Source organism: Sinohyriopsis cumingii, chromosome 18 (assembly GCF_028554795.1).
Source record: "Sinohyriopsis cumingii isolate HCF-2022 chromosome 18, ASM2855479v2, whole genome shotgun sequence".
In the NCBI taxonomy this organism is placed as follows: Eukaryota; Metazoa; Mollusca; class Bivalvia; order Unionida; family Unionidae; genus Sinohyriopsis; species Sinohyriopsis cumingii.
Window position 1 is genome coordinate 96,095,949 of NC_142978.1, and position 20,740 is coordinate 96,116,688.

Here is a 20,740-nt window from a genome sequence, read left to right on the forward strand (position 1 = left end):
CAAAGTGAAGTTTAAACATTTTCTGAAAACGTACTGTACACCATATTTATTTCTTGATGTTGATGCTTGATGATATCGGGTACTAATTTAGACTGAGCTTCCTCTGTTCTGAAATTCGCTTTTCATTATTTCGATTGTTATATGCGAAATACAGCAGAAGGAACCCAATAATAATGAGAGAGGAAACACGATGCAATTCAAAATTGCAAGCCATTGATGTCACGTGACTTTACTTTAATACGCCTCTCTCTCTCTCTCTCTCTCTCTCTCTCTCTCATAATCACACACGATAAAAAAGATTGAAAATATCGTTTTGTATACTGTAATCATCTTGTGTGTTCCCTACATAGGGGCAATGGGGAAAGTGCCCTCCCCTACCGATTTCACCTCTAAACATATCTTGGCTTACGTCCGTAAAACCTAATAGCTGATTACTACCTGTTCTCCCCCACCCCCACCAATAATTCTGCGGGCGCCACTGGCAATCATCCATGTTTCATGGATAGCGCCACGGACAATAGCTTCACATACTAACCTGCTCTTTGTTAATATCCTACATTGTTCCAGTGTTCTAACATATATAGTATCCAGCAGGAAAATCAGAATGTTGTTCTCTCCTGAATATGTGTTTATTTTCGTAGGAAGGCACACCTATTAATAACACATTTAAGTGTAAAACAGATACAACCTAAACTAAGCTGGAACGTACATGATGTACAAATAGCAATGTTTATAACGTGTAAGAGAGAATTTAACGCACGTGTGTGTGTGCGCGCGCGCGTGTGTGTAACGGGTCATTTAGGGAAAAAATATTACTGTCAAAATATTTGATTTGCTTTGATTAAATTAAAAGCTGTGCTGTATTGTATTTGAACGCAAATGAATCTTTTGTTCCGCTATTTAACGAAAAAGGTGCATACTTACCTTTATGTATTAAGCTGTTATCAATTTGGATCCAGAGAATAAGACCATCAGTGTTTTATAGTAATTAACTAAGTCTAGACGCTGTCAAGCTCCAGTAACAAAACCGCTCCGGCCGCAGTCGCATCACGATCGAATTTGCCTTGGGCGGTGCTGCCACCGTAGTCTCTTTTTATACATTCGTGATGTGCATAGGTAGCACACCAAAATGTATAGCCATTATTATTATACACACTGAAATCTATTAAGTGATTTTTAAAACTTCAGAAACATAAACATCAGTTATTCTGATTAACTGCAATTTTCAAATGAGTTGCTCACGTCCAACATTTTACTTTTTCCTGCCTGAAACTCGACTTATCCGAATTTTTAATAAAAATTTAGCACCACAGAATATTGGGATTTTATGTTCAACTGTATTGTCAATATAGAAGCCAAATGATTGACTTATTCATAAGTTATATTCATTGCATTGAAAATAATCATTATATTGAACGCTGTGGGGAAGAAAAAATGAATACAGTATACACTGGATAACTGAAGCATCAGTCACTCCAAACCAGGCAAAACTCGAATGACTCGATCAGTCCCTGTATACAGTTTACATTGAATAATTGAAGCATCAGTCAATCAAAATCAGACATAACTCAAATGACTCGATCAGTACCTGTATATAGTATTATTTTGTCGGACAGTTTGAAAAATTCAATACTGTCTAAAACTCGAACCCAAAAATGTGTAATACAGCGATTCGACTTTTTAAAGTTCGACTTTATTGCACTTTGTACAAATGACAAGGTCTATTGTAAATCTCAAAGGCAAACTGCTGTAATATTCTGAACAGTAACATTGCAAGAATAGTTGGCATCTCCTATCGATTAGCAGAATATGATTTAAAATTACTTTCATTTCAAATAATTCCATATTTCACTCGCTTCTGCTTCTTTATCGCATCAAAAAAACAATAGGTTTTTCGTTATTTTCAAATGGCAGATCGAATAATGTCTTGCTATATTAAAATATATTAATTCAACCGGACTGAAAAAAATACCGAAGTTCATTTCATTTATATGAGCTTCCTTAACTTCATGTCATCCCTTCCTCCGTTTAGGGGCACAATTAGCTTTTAATTCATCCTCTATAGGTCAAGAAACTCAAAATGTGCGGCACAGGATAATTGTGGCTATAGATTGGTACAACGCTGCACGGGCGACTGCCTTTGGTTGGTCACGTGCTATTTGTATACGCACGTAATCTGCAAACGTCGTATTGCTGATAGACAATAGATTATGGAGTCTTCGAACGAAGAAATGCAAAACTTTATTTATATGTCCATAGTGATATGTTTAGGTCATATTAATCAAATGGTACACGACAGGGAGTAAGCCAAGATTTATGAACCTGCGCAGCACTGCAAGGAAAAAGTCATTTGACAACATGGCAGCAGTTTTAACAGTAACCCGTAGACCTTTTCAAAGAGAATTGAATGCATTCAGTCTGCGTTAACGAAGGAAGTAGAGGTATGAAATTATTAAAAACCGTTTAAAAGGCTCTTTCGAGACCATTTTACACCGTTTGCATTTACAGATCTTATTATGCAGCAACAAGTATCATTATCAATACTATTTGAAAATACATTTAACGTATATCCTTATGAACCAATTTCTTTGTTATGTATTTTGTACGTGTCTATATGTCTGTCTTACTGCATGTATACTTTTTGGGTCTACCGTACTGTCTAACTATGTGCTCATGCACGTATCTGTAAAAAAAAAATAACCTATAAGATTCATTCCCGTCAGGTAGATCAACATACCATGAAATTAAGAACACGATGGCAATAAAATTAATACAAACATTTAAACTACAAATAAAGATACAATATACATTGTCATGCACACACACACACGCACACACTCACACACACACACATATAGATATAACATACACCAATATATATGAGTGTAGTACAGTTAGATTAAATTATAAAACGCATGTTTAGTAAAAAAAATATACGGACAGAAACGAAGCACTTTTATAGGCTAAGATTTAAATGTTAATGTATACTCAGATTATCTAAAAAATTTAAATTTACTCTATTCTTATGATAAAGGTCTCAAGGGAACAACATATTCACAATAGGAACGTACATACGTATGGATGGATGGATGTATGGATGGATGGATGGATGGATGCATTAAGTCTTTTTGTATGTTTGTAATTATATGAAGCTGGATTTAAACCTTTAAGAACGAAGATATATATTAGGACGGAAAGCGTGCATCTGGCGTGGTTCTAGTGCAGAACTGAGCTGATACTATTTTCAATATAGGGAAAGTGAATTAAGAATAATTATTTAGTTTAGTCTATAATCTATAGATGCACATGTGTATTCAGTTTTATCTGGATATATCCGATTCTTCACACATCCCATCTTTTTCTTTTAAAATAGAGTTCGTATCCATTATGAAAATAATATTGATTTAAAGCACGTCTGAAAAAGTTATTTTAGCATGCAGCTGCCGTATACATATACGATATGAATAACTGTCGGATCGGATTTGGCAATGAGCTGGAATGCTCAGTGTTATTGAAATTAGAACATAATAAGACGTAAAGCAGATATAGGAAGAAATATACAATATCCATAGGAGAGTTTTCACAGGTGTACTACATTTACAGGTCAACATCTGTGTCAAGGCATAAGCTTACAAACACAGATGAATTCATGTCAGCATGGGTACGGGATTCATGTTGGATCACGTGAATGCTTCATGGGTCAGTGGAATACACTATGCCATTTATATCCACATTAAATGGCATTGTATTCCAGTTTAGCATATTAACATGCTATTCTACACACAAAGAGTTATTACAGTTGTACAGTACGACGTGTCAGTTCCTGATTTTACCTGAACTAATCAAAGTTTGATCTCCCGGGTGTGGGATAATAAAGTAGTCTGTTTATATTCACAAATGCAACCAGAAATACGATTATATTATAATATGGGCTATTAAAAGACCATTCGACAAGATTCAGAAATCAACTTACATCTTGATTAAATGAAAAACTCTCATCGTTCTTGATGAATAAAAAAGAGAGGTCTAGTTTGCACAGAGATAAACAGTTAATCAGATGGCACACTTATACGAGGAAGGTAGGAAGGTAAGTAGATATGAAGGTAGATAAGTAGGTATGATCGATCGATCGATTGATAGATCGAGATAAGAAATGGAAAGATGAATAGATGTATAGTTTGGTTTTGATTGGTTTGGTGTTTTTACAGTACAAAAACACATTATAAGTTATACCGTGCCAACGCCTTACCCAAGGATAGATGGATAGATAGACAGACCAAGGTATACGATTATCAAACATACCTACGTGATTTCTAACTAAGGGTATTTTAAAGCCAGCGTTATGTGTTACAATTGCATATACGTTGTTACCCCAGCGTTACATTACAATCGCGTACATACCGTTCCCCAAGCCTTACTTTGCAATCGTGTAAATGTAGTTATCACAACGTTACGTTATAATTGCGTATACACTATTACAGTTAATATTTCTAAAGTTTTGATTTTAATCCATCCATCCATCCATTCGTCCATCCATTCTTCCTATACTAGTACAATACTGTCCACTGCGTTTCTTTATTTGCCGTGAGTTGTAGATTGGAATTATGCAGTTAGATCGAGCTATCGAATTTGGGAATAGCAGCAGCTAGACAAGACGAAAAACAGCAGCCGATTAAAAACAAGACAGGGATATATTTATTGACGGCATACTTGTAGATACATACATACATACATACATACATACGTACGTACGTACGTACGTACGTACGTACTTACTTATTTACTTACCTACTTCGACTTATGCTTGAAATAACATAGCAATTTATCTCTGCGTCTGTCTTTCTCTCAGTTTAAAGATATCGCTCTTTACTTGCAGTCCATGCAGAAGGCTAACGTTTATATCCGGCTAGCAGAGAACTTTTTAAATACACAGATATGATACCTCAAAGGGATTTTCAGACCATAATTACACAATTAGGTTGTGTAATGACCCTTTTTATTCCCAGTATCAACCTCTTTATTTTTATTAACTCTGAACCAGGTGTGCTGATTTAAACAACAGTTAGTTGGCCCTGGCATCTAGGCATTAATACCAAGCTTTTATTTTGCTCTCCGTTCTCTCACAGACTGCTTTGATTGACAACTTGGCAGCCAAATCTAATATGATGTAGATAAGAGACCGCCTACATCTTGCACAAAAATTACAGTGGCTGTTTCTGTCGATGAAGGAGACTCAACGGGAAAATTAATGAGCTGCTCATACCTTCAATCAAACAAAGCAAAGCTAAGTCTATATTTAAGTACCGCAGCATTTAATTTAGATGAATAATGCAATATATATATATATATATATATATATATATATATATATATATATATATATATATATATATATATATATATATATATATGAGAGAGAGAGAGAGAGAGAGAGAGTTACACAGTTATTAAGTTTTTCTCTTCTTTTCTTCAATGCCCTCGTTTCACTCGGTCTCCAAAAGATTCTTCTCCTTGGCTGTATGCCCCAACCGCACATTGTTTTCGCCACCGTAATCCTCATAAATTTACATCATTCAAGACAAAACATATTATCTGTGTCAGGGCACATTACAAAATAGTTTTACCTCCAGTCACAGGTGCATTAACACCAAAATAGTTCATTCTAGAGTTATGAACTAATGTCCATTTCAACCTTTTGGTTTCATTGGAGCTGATACGTAAGTTGGCTATTTTACACTATATTTGTTTCATTTTTATTTCATTTTATTCCTATTATATTGGGTAAAGACTGACAGACTCATATTAGTAAACTGAAACATATCTTCGTCGGTGAAAGGTGAGGGTGCCTGGAAATAAGCAGGAAACACGTCATTGAAAAGAATCTAAATGAATAAAGTTTGTAAACATTTTCATTTTTACCATTAAGACTGTATAACAGGCAAGAAGTCTTATGTCAATGTACTACAACACGGTTCATTTTTACCATTAAGACTGTATAACAGGCAAAAAGTCTTATGTCAATGTACTACAACACGGTTCATTTTTACCATTAAGACTGTATAACAGGCAAAAAGTCCTATGTTAATGTACTACAAAACGGTTCATTTTTACCATTAAGACTGTATAACAGGCAAAATGTCTTATGTCAATGTACTACAACACGGTTCATTTTTACCATTAAGACTGTATCACAGTCAAAACGTCTTATGTCAATGTACTACAACACAGTTCATTTTTACCATTAAGACTGTATAACAAGCAAAAAGTCTTATGTCAATGTACTACAACACAGTTCATTTTTACCATTAAGACTGCATAACAAGCAAAAAGTCTTATGTCAATGTACTACAACACGGTTCATTTTTACCATTAAGACTGTATAAGAAGCAAAAAGTCTTATGTCAATGTCCTACAACACGGTTCATTTTTACCATTAAGACTGTATAACAGGCAAAAAGTCTTATGTCAATGTACTACAACACGGTTCATTTTTACCATTAAGACTGTATAACAGGCAAAAAGTCTTATGTCAATGTACTACAACACGGTTCATTTTTTCCATTTAGACTGTATAACAGACAAAATGTCTTATGTCAATGTCCTACAACACGGTTCATTGTTACCATTAAGACTGTATAACAGGCAAAAAGTCTTATGTCAATGTACTACAACACGGTTCATTTTTACCATTATGACTGTATAACAGGCAAAAAGTCTTATGTCAATGTACTACAACACGGTTCATTGTTACCATTAAGACTGTATAACAAGCAAAAAGTCTTATGTCAATGTCCTACAACACGGTTCATTTTTTCCATTTAGACTGTATAACAGACAAAATGTCTTATGTCAATGTCCAACAACACGGTTCATTTTTACCATTAAGACTGTATAACAGGCAAAAAGTCTTATGTCAATGTACTACAACACGGTTCATTTTTACCATTATGACTGTATAACAGGCAAAAAGTCTTATGTCAATGTACTACAACACGGTTCATTTTTTCCATTTAGACTGTATAACAGACAAAAAGTCTTATGTCAATGTACTACAACACGGTTCATTGTTACCATTAAGACTGTATAACAAGCAAAAAGTCTTATGTCAATGTCCTACAACACGGTTCATTTTTTCCATTTAGACTGTATAACAGGCAAAAAGTCTTATGGCAATGTCCTACAACACGGTTCATTTTTACCATTATGACTGTATAACAGACAAAAAGTCTTATGTCAATGTACTACAACACGGTTCATTTTTACCATTAAGACTGTATAACAGGCAAAAAGTCTTATGTCAATGTACTACAACACGGTTCATTTTTACCATTATGACTGTATAACAGGCAAAAAGTCTTATGTCAATGTACTACAACACGGTTCATTTTTACCATTATGACTGTATAACAAGCAAAAAGTCTTATGTCAATGTCCTACAACACGGTTCATTTTTTCCATTTAGACTGTATAACAGACAAAATGTCTTATGTCAATGTCCTACAACACGGTTCATTTTTACCATTAAGACTGTATAACAGGCAAAAAGTCTTATGTCAATGTACTACAACACGGTTCATTTTTACCATTATGACTGTATAACAGGCAAAAAGTCTTATGTCAATGTACTACAACACAGTTCATTTTTACCATTAAGACTGTATAACAGGCAAAAAGTCTTATGTCAATGTACTACAACACGGTTCATTTTTACCATTAAGACTGTATAACAGACAAAAAGTCTTATGTCAATGTACTACAACACGGTTCATTTTTACCATTAAGACTGTATAACAGGCAAAATGTCTTATGTCAATGTACTACAACACAGTTCATTTTTACCATTAAGACTGTATAACAGACAAAAAGTCTTATGTCAACGTACTACAACACGGTTCATTTTTACCATTAAGACTGTATAACAGGCAAAATGTCTTATGTCAATGTCCTACAACACGGTTCATTTTTACCATTATGACTGTATAACAGACAAAAAGTCTTATGTCAATGTACTACAACACGGTTCATTTTTACCATTAAGACTGTATAACAGGCAAAAAGTCTTATGTCAATGTACTACAACACGGTTCATTTTTACCATTATGACTGTATAACAGGCAAAAAGTCTTATGTCAATGTACTACAACACGGTTCATTTTTACCATTATGACTGTATAACAAGCAAAAAGTCTTATGTCAATGTCCTACAACACGGTTCATTTTTTCCATTTAGACTGTATAACAGACAAAATGTCTTATGTCAATGTACTACAACACGGTTCATTTTTACCATTATGACTGTATAACAGGCAAAAAGTCTTATGTCAATGTACTACAACACAGTTCATTTTTACCATTAAGACTGTATAACAGACAAAAAGTCTTATGTCAATGTACTACAACACAGTTCATTTTTACCATTAAGACTGTATAACAGGCAAAAAGTCTTATGTCAATGTACTACAACACGGTTCATTTTTTCCATTTAGACTGTTTAACAGGCAAAAAGTCTTATGTCAATGTACTACAACACGGTTCATTTTTTCCATTTAGACTGTATAACAGACAAAATGTCTTATGTCAATGTCCTACAACACGGTTCATTTTTACCATTAAGACTGTATAACAGGCAAAAAGTCTTATGTCAATGTACTACAACACGGTTCATTTTTTCCATTTAGACTGTATAACAGGCAAAAAGTCTTATGTCAGTGTACTACAACACGGTTCATTTTTTCCATTTAGACTGTATAACAGGCAAAAAGTCTTATGTCAATGTACTACAACACGGTTCATTTTTTCCATTTAGACTGTATAACAGAGAAAATGTCTTATGTCAATGTCCTACAACACGGTTCATTTTTACCATTAAGACTGTATAACAGGCAAAAAGTCTTATGTCAATGTACTACAACACGGTTCATTTTTACCATTATGACTGTATAACAGGCAAAAAGTCTTATGTCAATGTACTACAACACGGTTCATTGTTACCATTAAGACTGTATAACAAGCAAAAAGTCTTATGTCAATGTCCTACAACACGGTTCATTTTTTCCATTTAGACTGTATAACAGACAAAAAGTCTTATGTCAATGTACTACAACACGGTTCATTGTTACCATTAAGACTGTATAACAGTCAAAACGTCTTATGTCAATGTACTACAACACGGTTCATTTTTACCATTATGACTGTATAACAGGCAAAATGTCTTATGTCAATGTCCTACAACACGGTTCATTTTTACCATTAAGACTGTATAACAAGCAAAAAGTCTTATGTCAATGTCCTACAACACGTTTCATTTTTTCCATTTAGACTGTATAACAGGCAAAAATTCTTATGGCAATGTACTACAACACAGTTCATTTTTACCATTAAGACTGTATAACAGACAAAAAGTCTTATGTCAATGTACTACAACACGGTTCATTTTTACCATTAAGACTGTATAACAGGCAAAATGTCTTATGTCAATGTCCTACAACACGGGTCATTTTTACCATTATGACTGTATAACAGACAAAAAGTCTTATGTCAATGTACTACAACACGGTTCATTTTTACCATTAAGACTGTATAACAGACAAAAAGTCTTATGTCAATGTACTACAACACGGTTCATTTTTACCATTATGACTGTATAACAGGCAAAAAGTCTTATGTCAATGTACTACAACACGGTTCATTTTTACCATTATGACTGTATAACAAGCAAAAAGTCTTATGTCAATGTCCTACAACACGGTTCATTTTTTCCATTTAGACTGCATAACAGACAAAATGTCTTATGTCAATGTCCTACAACACGGTTCATTTTTACCATTAAGACTGTATAACAGGCAAAAAGTCTTATGTCAATGTACTACAACACGGTTCATTTTTACCATTATGACTGTATAACAGGCAAAAAGTCTTATGTCAATGTACTACAACACAGTTCATTTTTACCATTAAGACTGTATAACAGGCAAAAAGTCTTATGTCAATGTACTACAACACGGTTCATTTTTACCATTAAGACTGTATAACAGACAAAAAGTCTTATGTCAATGTACTACAACACGGTTCATTTTTACCATTAAGACTGTATAACAGGCAAAATGTCTTATGTCAATGTACTACAACACAGTTCATTTTTACCATTAAGACTGTATAACAGACAAAAAGTCTTATGTCAATGTACTACAACACGGTTCATTTTTACCATTAAGACTGTATAACAGGCAAAATGTCTTATGTCAATGTCCTACAACACGGTTCATTTTTACCATTATGACTGTATAACAGACAAAATGTCTTATGTCAATGTACTACAACACGGTTCATTTTTACCATTAAGACTGTATAACAGGCAAAAAGTCTCATGTCAATGTACTACAACACGGTTCATTTTTACCATTAAGACTGTATAACAGGCAAAAAGTCTTATGTCAATGTACTACAGCACGGTTCATTTTTACCATTATGACTGTATAACAAGCAAAAAGTCTTATGTCAATGTCCTACAACACGGTTCATTTTTTCCATTTAGACTGTATAACAGACAAAATGTCTTATGTCAATGTCCTACAACACGGTTCATTTTTACCATTAAGACTGTATAACAGGCAAAAAGTCTTATGTCAATGTACTACAACACGGTTCATTTTTACCATTATGACTGTATAACAGGCAAAAAGTCTTATGTCAATGTACTACAACACGGTTCATTTTTACCATTATGACTGTATAACAAGCAAAAAGTCTTATGTCAATGTCCTACAACACGGTTCATTTTTTCCATTTAGACTGTATAACAGACAAAATGTCTTATGTCAATGTCCTACAACACGGTTCATTTTTACCATTAAGACTGTATAACAGGCAAAAAGTCTTATGTCAATGTACTACAACACGGTTCATTTTTACCATTATGACTGTATAACAGGCAAAAAGTCTTATGTCAATGTACTACAACACAGTTCATTTTTACCATTAAGACTGTATAACAGGCAAAAAGTCTTATGTCAATGTACTACAACACGGTTCATTTTTTCCATTTAGACTGTATTACAGGCAAAAAGTCTTATGTCAATGTACTACAACACGGTTCATTTTTACCATTATGACTGTATAACAGGCAAAAAGTCTTATGTCAATGTACTACAACACGGTTCATTTTTTCCATTTAGACTGTATAACAGACAAAAAGTCTTATGTCAATGTACTACAACACGGTTCATTGTTACCATTAAGACTGTATAACAAGCAAAAAGTCTTATGTCAATGTCCTACAACACGGTTCATTTTTTCCATTTAGACTGTATAACAGGCAAAAAGTCTTATGGCAATGTCCTACAACACGGTTCATTTTTACCATTATGACTGTATAACAGACAAAAAGTCTTATGTCAATGTACTACAACACGGTTCATTTTTACCATTAAGACTGTATAACAGGCAAAAAGTCTTATGTCAATGTACTACAACACGGTTCATTTTTACCATTATGACTGTATAACAGGCAAAAAGTCTTATGTCAATGTACTACAACACGGTTCATTTTTACCATTATGACTGTATAACAAGCAAAAAGTCTTATGTCAATGTCCTACAACACGGTTCATTTTTTCCATTTAGACTGTATAACAGACAAAATGTCTTATGTCAATGTCCTACAACACGGTTCATTTTTACCATTAAGACTGTATAACAGGCAAAAAGTCTTATGTCAATGTACTACAACACGGTTCATTTTTACCATTATGACTGTATAACAGGCAAAAAGTCTTATGTCAATGTACTACAACACAGTTCATTTTTACCATTAAGACTGTATAACAGGCAAAAAGTCTTATGTCAATGTACTACAACACGGTTCATTTTTACCATTAAGACTGTATAACAGACAAAAAGTCTTATGTCAATGTACTACAACACGGTTCATTTTTACCATTAAGACTGTATAACAGGCAAAATGTCTTATGTCAATGTACTACAACACAGTTCATTTTTACCATTAAGACTGTATAACAGACAAAAAGTCTTATGTCAACGTACTACAACACGGTTCATTTTTACCATTAAGACTGTATAACAGGCAAAATGTCTTATGTCAATGTCCTACAACACGGTTCATTTTTACCATTATGACTGTATAACAGACAAAAAGTCTTATGTCAATGTACTACAACACGGTTCATTTTTACCATTAAGACTGTATAACAGGCAAAAAGTCTTATGTCAATGTACTACAACACGGTTCATTTTTACCATTATGACTGTATAACAGGCAAAAAGTCTTATGTCAATGTACTACAACACGGTTCATTTTTACCATTATGACTGTATAACAAGCAAAAAGTCTTATGTCAATGTCCTACAACACGGTTCATTTTTTCCATTTAGACTGTATAACAGACAAAATGTCTTATGTCAATGTACTACAACACGGTTCATTTTTACCATTATGACTGTATAACAGGCAAAAAGTCTTATGTCAATGTACTACAACACAGTTCATTTTTACCATTAAGACTGTATAACAGACAAAAAGTCTTATGTCAATGTACTACAACACAGTTCATTTTTACCATTAAGACTGTATAACAGGCAAAAAGTCTTATGTCAATGTACTACAACACGGTTCATTTTTTCCATTTAGACTGTTTAACAGGCAAAAAGTCTTATGTCAATGTACTACAACACGGTTCATTTTTTCCATTTAGACTGTATAACAGACAAAATGTCTTATGTCAATGTCCTACAACACGGTTCATTTTTACCATTAAGACTGTATAACAGGCAAAAAGTCTTATGTCAATGTACTACAACACGGTTCATTTTTTCCATTTAGACTGTATAACAGGCAAAAAGTCTTATGTCAGTGTACTACAACACGGTTCATTTTTTCCATTTAGACTGTATAACAGGCAAAAAGTCTTATGTCAATGTACTACAACACGGTTCATTTTTTCCATTTAGACTGTATAACAGAGAAAATGTCTTATGTCAATGTCCTACAACACGGTTCATTTTTACCATTAAGACTGTATAACAGGCAAAAAGTCTTATGTCAATGTACTACAACACGGTTCATTTTTACCATTATGACTGTATAACAGGCAAAAAGTCTTATGTCAATGTACTACAACACGGTTCATTGTTACCATTAAGACTGTATAACAAGCAAAAAGTCTTATGTCAATGTCCTACAACACGGTTCATTTTTTCCATTTAGACTGTATAACAGACAAAAAGTCTTATGTCAATGTACTACAACACGGTTCATTGTTACCATTAAGACTGTATAACAGTCAAAACGTCTTATGTCAATGTACTACAACACGGTTCATTTTTACCATTATGACTGTATAACAGGCAAAATGTCTTATGTCAATGTCCTACAACACGGTTCATTTTTACCATTAAGACTGTATAACAAGCAAAAAGTCTTATGTCAATGTCCTACAACACGTTTCATTTTTTCCATTTAGACTGTATAACAGGCAAAAATTCTTATGGCAATGTACTACAACACAGTTCATTTTTACCATTAAGACTGTATAACAGACAAAAAGTCTTATGTCAATGTACTACAACACGGTTCATTTTTACCATTAAGACTGTATAACAGGCAAAATGTCTTATGTCAATGTCCTACAACACGGGTCATTTTTACCATTATGACTGTATAACAGACAAAAAGTCTTATGTCAATGTACTACAACACGGTTCATTTTTACCATTAAGACTGTATAACAGACAAAAAGTCTTATGTCAATGTACTACAACACGGTTCATTTTTACCATTATGACTGTATAACAGGCAAAAAGTCTTATGTCAATGTACTACAACACGGTTCATTTTTACCATTATGACTGTATAACAAGCAAAAAGTCTTATGTCAATGTCCTACAACACGGTTCATTTTTTCCATTTAGACTGCATAACAGACAAAATGTCTTATGTCAATGTCCTACAACACGGTTCATTTTTACCATTAAGACTGTATAACAGGCAAAAAGTCTTATGTCAATGTACTACAACACGGTTCATTTTTACCATTATGACTGTATAACAGGCAAAAAGTCTTATGTCAATGTACTACAACACAGTTCATTTTTACCATTAAGACTGTATAACAGGCAAAAAGTCTTATGTCAATGTACTACAACACGGTTCATTTTTACCATTAAGACTGTATAACAGACAAAAAGTCTTATGTCAATGTACTACAACACGGTTCATTTTTACCATTAAGACTGTATAACAGGCAAAATGTCTTATGTCAATGTACTACAACACAGTTCATTTTTACCATTAAGACTGTATAACAGACAAAAAGTCTTATGTCAATGTACTACAACACGGTTCATTTTTACCATTAAGACTGTATAACAGGCAAAATGTCTTATGTCAATGTCCTACAACACGGTTCATTTTTACCATTATGACTGTATAACAGACAAAATGTCTTATGTCAATGTACTACAACACGGTTCATTTTTACCATTAAGACTGTATAACAGGCAAAAAGTCTCATGTCAATGTACTACAACACGGTTCATTTTTACCATTAAGACTGTATAACAGGCAAAAAGTCTTATGTCAATGTACTACAGCACGGTTCATTTTTACCATTATGACTGTATAACAAGCAAAAAGTCTTATGTCAATGTCCTACAACACGGTTCATTTTTTCCATTTAGACTGTATAACAGACAAAATGTCTTATGTCAATGTCCTACAACACGGTTCATTTTTACCATTAAGACTGTATAACAGGCAAAAAGTCTTATGTCAATGTACTACAACACGGTTCATTTTTACCATTATGACTGTATAACAGGCAAAAAGTCTTATGTCAATGTACTACAACACGGTTCATTTTTACCATTATGACTGTATAACAAGCAAAAAGTCTTATGTCAATGTCCTACAACACGGTTCATTTTTTCCATTTAGACTGTATAACAGACAAAATGTCTTATGTCAATGTCCTACAACACGGTTCATTTTTACCATTAAGACTGTATAACAGGCAAAAAGTCTTATGTCAATGTACTACAACACGGTTCATTTTTACCATTATGACTGTATAACAGGCAAAAAGTCTTATGTCAATGTACTACAACACAGTTCATTTTTACCATTAAGACTGTATAACAGGCAAAAAGTCTTATGTCAATGTACTACAACACGGTTCATTTTTTCCATTTAGACTGTATTACAGGCAAAAAGTCTTATGTCAATGTACTACAACACGGTTCATTTTTTCCATTTAGACTGTATAACAGGCAAAAAGTCTTATGTCAATGTACTACAACACGGTTCATTTTTTCCATTTAGACTGTATAACAGACAAAATGTCTTATGTCAATGTCCTACAACACGGTTCATTTTTACCATTAAGACTGTATAACAGGCAAAAAGTCTTATGTCAATGTACTACAACACGGTTCATTTTTTCCATTTAGACTGTATAACAGGCAAAAAGTCTTATGTCAATGTACTACAACACGGTTCATTTTTACCATGAAGACTGTATAACAGGCAAAAAGTCTTATGTCAATGTACTACAACACGGTTCATTGTTACCATTAAGACTGTATAACAGGCAAAAAGTCATATGTCAATGTGCTACAACACGGTTCATTTTTACCATGAAGACTGTATAACAGGCAAAAGTCTTATGTCAATGTACTACAACACGGTTCATTGTTACCATTAAGACTGTATAACAAGCAAAAAGTCTTATGTCAATGTCCTACAACACGGTTCATTTTTTCCATTTAGACTGTATAACAGACAAAAAGTCGTATGTCAATGTCCTACAACATGGTTCATTTGTTCCATTAAGACTGTATAACAGACAAAAAGTCGTATGTCAATGTACTACAACACGGTTAGTGTTTGTTGTGACTACTTGTTTATTTCCTATGTAATTTTAGACAGTATGTGCATCGGCCTGTTGGGTGACATCATAGATCAACATGCAGGAGTCACTTGGGGGCACAATAGGACATCCTATGTTAAATTAGTTAATAGGTTCACATGTGGGGGACACTTGGGGTAGGGGAAGGCAAATGGAAATCTTATTTTAAATTAGTCTAAAGGTTTAACTATGCAATGTATAGGAAAAAGCGTTTTGGGTACAAAAGCGTCTATATGGGAAAAAAAAACATATAGGGATAAAAGTATTTATGGGAATAAAGTATTTATGGGGGCAAGGGAAAATGTAATGTTAACTTTGTAATTGTTATAAGCCATTTCCATGCTGAAAATTGAATGGGTACGTACGGGAGTTCTTTTGTTAAAACATTTTTAGATACTATCCAACATTCACCTTTCTAAACATTATCCAGCACCAGCATCTTTTTATTATGACCATCCCGGTGGTCTTGTGGTAAGAGCGTCCGCCTCGGATGCGAGAGGTCGCGGGTTCCATCTACGTCAAAAAAATCCAAATCACACGCATCTTTTTATTCCGATCCAAACATAAACCTTACATTTCAGCACCCATTCGTGTAGTACTGTTGAAACACACTCTCCTATCATCGAACAAAAGTGGTAGGAGTGTTTATATACACATGGTTTCACGCAAACATACTAACATACTATGACACACAATGAAGACTATCAAGCGTTTATAGTCACAGCATAATACACTTATATACAAACATACTGCCACTCTAAAGGCTGGGTAGAATGTGTTTATAGACACACTACTATAACCTTACTTACCAACATACCATTACAAAGGGAAGGGTATGAAGTCTTTGTAAACAGACTTCTCTACCATTATATACAAAAGCATACTATCACAAAGAAAAATAAAACGGTAAAGGAGGTTTTAAATATTAGTTGTTAACAAAATAGACGTATGAAAAACACATACTTAAGTATGTACGTACATACATTCATACGTACATACATACATACATACATACATACACTTTGCATGGCGGGTCCATGCATAATGTACGCAAGAGACTGTCATTCACGGCTCTTATTTATATGTAGCTCATTATGTTTGTGAGAAGAGTATACAAGGACCTGTATTTTTCACTGTCCCAATTGTAGTAAGATTCCAAGATGTAACTGTCCCAATCGTAGCAATATTCCAGGATGTAGCTGTCCCAATTGTAGTAAGATTCCAGGATGTAACTGTCCCAACTGTAGTAAGATTCCAGGATGTAACTGTCCCAATCGTAGTAATATTCCAGGATGTAACCGTCCCAATTGTATTAAGATTCCAGGATGTGACTGTCCCAGTCGTAGTAATACTCCAGGATGCAACTGTCCCATTTGTGGTAAGATTCCAGGAGAACTGATCCAAATACTCCTACATGAAAGTGGGACAAGTGCAGTTAAAAGATTATATATGTTATTTAGCCATGCCTTTTTGAGTAGAATGCCTGCAACGATTGGAAAGACAGACATGACCAAATGTTATTTTCCACTTTTTGCAATACCGAAGCTAATAAAAACGTTGGGCTCCGGTATTTACCTGACATTCACTACTACTACACTGGCGATAAGCACATAGAACAACGACAAGCATTGCACGCATGGTACCAAACTCAACCTTCAAACACATTTTACATTTTAAGAAGAAATGTGGAAATATTGATGATCGGATGTGGCCATTTTACGATATTTCTGTGGAAAATTTCGAAACTTATTTCTGGATCACGGAGATATCGATCCTTTGAATGAATCTTCAACAATCGCTAAAGAGTATGAATTAGCGTACCTAAAGAACTTTTTTCCCAAGAATAAATTAGCTGTCATACCCCTCAACCCTACCACTCCATCATCCATCGATATTTTTTCTAAAGCTTTGCGCTGGCTGCGTTACTTGTGTGAAAGAGAAGACAAATGGATACACACTGTCAGAAACGTTGGAGAAAAGAACTTAGAAGCCTTCCTGTGTGTGGCTGAAATTTAGAAAAGCAAATGGTCACCTACGACTTTTAGTGATGATTGTTTTATTGATGCCATACATGTTTCATTTTGCAGAGTTTACAAGTGGACGAAATGTACTAGCGAACATACCATCGACGCTAGAATTAGAAAGACAATGGCAACAAGTGATAGAAATGTCTGAGCAGGAGTACGATCGACGTTTCAAAATCGGTCGAGAATTCGGACGCATTGCTGAAAGTTACGAAAGTGGTAGACATTGAACTTTGAATCCACGCGACAGTTTGTTTGGAGGGCAAACCAATACGACTCCCTTGCTGCACGATGTTGACGATTCTCATAAAGAATCAGCGTTCCTGGAACAGGTCACGTGGTTTTACTACCTTATTGTAGTGTGTCGTGATTATTCTCAAAATGAACACTTTAGAAGCGAATATTTGTCGTTTTCCTCTTGAGATAAGAGAACGCATTCACAAAGAGTTTGTAGAGATGCAAGTGAAACGCAAAGAACAACTATATAATTTACCATATAGGCATTTTAACCACTGGTACCTGAATAACATAAGAAGTTCAACTACCTTTTAAGTATTTAAATGGTCTGCCATTTATCAATTACCCACAGCTTAGAAAAATTTCGATACCACGACTTCTACCCAGAAGGTTGCAATACTACAAGGAATTCTTTCAGAGGATGAAGACTAATGGAATTACAAAATATGTATATAAAAAAGAAGCGTTACTCAAGCTGATCCTTTTTCAAGACGTGCGGTGTGTGTCTTTTGACTAAAATATTTATATTCTATACCGTAACAAACGATGTTTTGTGTAAGAAGTGCGACTATTCCTGCATTCGGAGCGAAAGAATAACTAGTTTAGAAGAGTACCTTCAAAATAATTTATCGATTTTTAAAATATTACTCTTTCCACTGTTTTAGAAGATTGGTACTTGGTAAAGACTAACACAGACACAAAACGCTGTGGGGATATAAAGCTTCCCTTGCCACGAATTTTGTCCTAGGTATTGCAATAAATTCTGTGGAATGAAGTCAATTAAATTATTCAGGAGACACACCCTACCGCCCAGCAAAGAGGGTAGTGATGTTTATATACACGTACTTTCACACAAACATACAAATGTAATATCAAAAACAAAGGTATGAAGTGTTAATAGTGTCTAAGAAGCATTACCACTGAACCCTTACATACCAACACACATTATCACACAAGAACGAACGGTTGAAGTAGGTTTCAATGTCTTGTTGTCAAACACATACAAACATGCACAATACATAAATAAACCACAAACTGTTTTGACAGTTAAGAATATTATTCCTTTTTCTAGAGATCTGGGTGACCTTGGAAAAATATGTTAAGAAAGTCGATGAATCACGAGTAGTCTATGTACTCTGTTGCAAGAGAACTTCGATGCGTTTGGTTTCCAGAGAAGTCAGTGGAGGTACGGAATGGTCACGCAAGTCATACCACTTTCTCAAAATCTTCTCTTCTGAAATGAGAGTCTACGCCTCTTATATATATTTTCTCGACGTTTCTTCTTGATGTATCATCAGACATTTATCGTGTTGTGTCTGACTAAGATAATCAATTTGACACTCATAACAATATTCTCTAACGACACTTGCAATTCTTTCAGCCAAGTTATGAGCAAAAGAGGAAACTAAATATTCTTTCTGTTTTGGCCATCATGACTGCATTTTTTCTCTTTTCTTCCGGATAAAACATCCTAGAAGTTCTTAGTGTTCCATCTTTCTAATAGCCTAGAATCACTTCTCTCAAAATTTTGATTTGAAGAGTATTTTTAATTGTGTATAGAAGCTGACGTTCACTGTGTTGGCCAGAGCTACAACAAACTGAAGTTCCAAACGAAAATGTCCCAAATTTATAGAGTGGAGATTTCCTTTGTCGCTGCTTTGCTCTTGAGTGAAATCAAAGCTCAACGAAACATATCCTCCTGCATAATCGTCGTTCGAAATACAGGTAGGTGTTGGTACCTAACTATTTTGTGGCTTCAAACAATGTCAAATAATATCACAAGTATTTTGTTCTAGGCAAAGTTAGGCTCAAAGAGTCCGGTATTACACTTTGACCATTTTGAGTGACTCTATCTTGGACACGTTGACGTGTTAGAACTCAAAGTGATTTTGGTTATTGGCTCAGTTGCGTGCCGCGATTTGGACGATACTGGTGAAGTTATTTCAGGGTAACTGCCTTTGGAAAATATGATATTCAATTTTGGATCAGAGGCAATGGTTAAGGTTTGGACATGAACTCTCGTATCGGATACTTGACTGTGGTTCTGCTCCAACTGTTGGCTGATGTTGTTTACATGGTGCACGTTAACTCTGGTTTCTTCTAGCATGGCTTTGTACTCGTTAGCAGCATTAGCCATGAAATAGAACATGATTATACTCTGATTCAGTATCAGGCGGTCATCAAGTTCGTTCAATATATACTTACCTTCCAACCACACGTCCAAATGCAAACGACCCATCAGTTATAAACTGCGACCTTGCTCGATTTTCTTTCCACGGAGGTGAAACTGAACGTTCTGGGCTGCACCAGTACCTACAATAAACGCTGTGAGGTTGAATTTTCTCAACGTGTCACCACTTCACAGCCAGTTCCTACTCCTATTGCTCGTCGGAGACGTTAAACCCCGTCCAAGCTCACACGAACCTAAGGGAAGTATCCAATAGTGTGTGATTTGTTGAGACGCAACAAAAGATAGACAAAATCATGGAGACACGTTTAACAGACACTTTTTACAATCCTGCACAAGCTGCTGGTTACGGAGGAGTTCAAAATTTGCAT

The 20,740-nt window shown here is 34.6% G+C and overlaps 1 protein-coding gene and 1 long non-coding RNA gene across 4 annotated transcripts in view; one reads left to right on the plus strand and one right to left on the minus strand.

The window, feature by feature from the left end:
• Positions 1-1,064, minus strand: part of LOC149777539 (uncharacterized) — a 40,233-nt gene extending 39,169 nt beyond the window's left edge. Inside the window, exon 1 of one of the 3 annotated variants that reach the window (XM_089942127.1) lies at positions 925-1,064. The gene's annotated coding sequence lies outside the window, so the exon portion shown is untranslated. Of the gene's footprint in view, positions 1-535; positions 671-924 lie in introns of those variants that run through there. The other 2 variants (XM_089942131.1, XM_089942133.1) reach the window with 2 other exon arrangements.
• Positions 1,065-5,635: 4,571 nt separating this feature from the next.
• Positions 5,636-19,895, plus strand: LOC149777540 (uncharacterized). The gene is made up of 3 exons (XR_016416032.1): positions 5,636-5,717; positions 18,008-19,367; positions 19,742-19,895. It is a non-coding gene; the product is annotated as an uncharacterized LOC149777540 (long non-coding RNA).
• Positions 19,896-20,740: the final 845 nt, after the last annotated feature.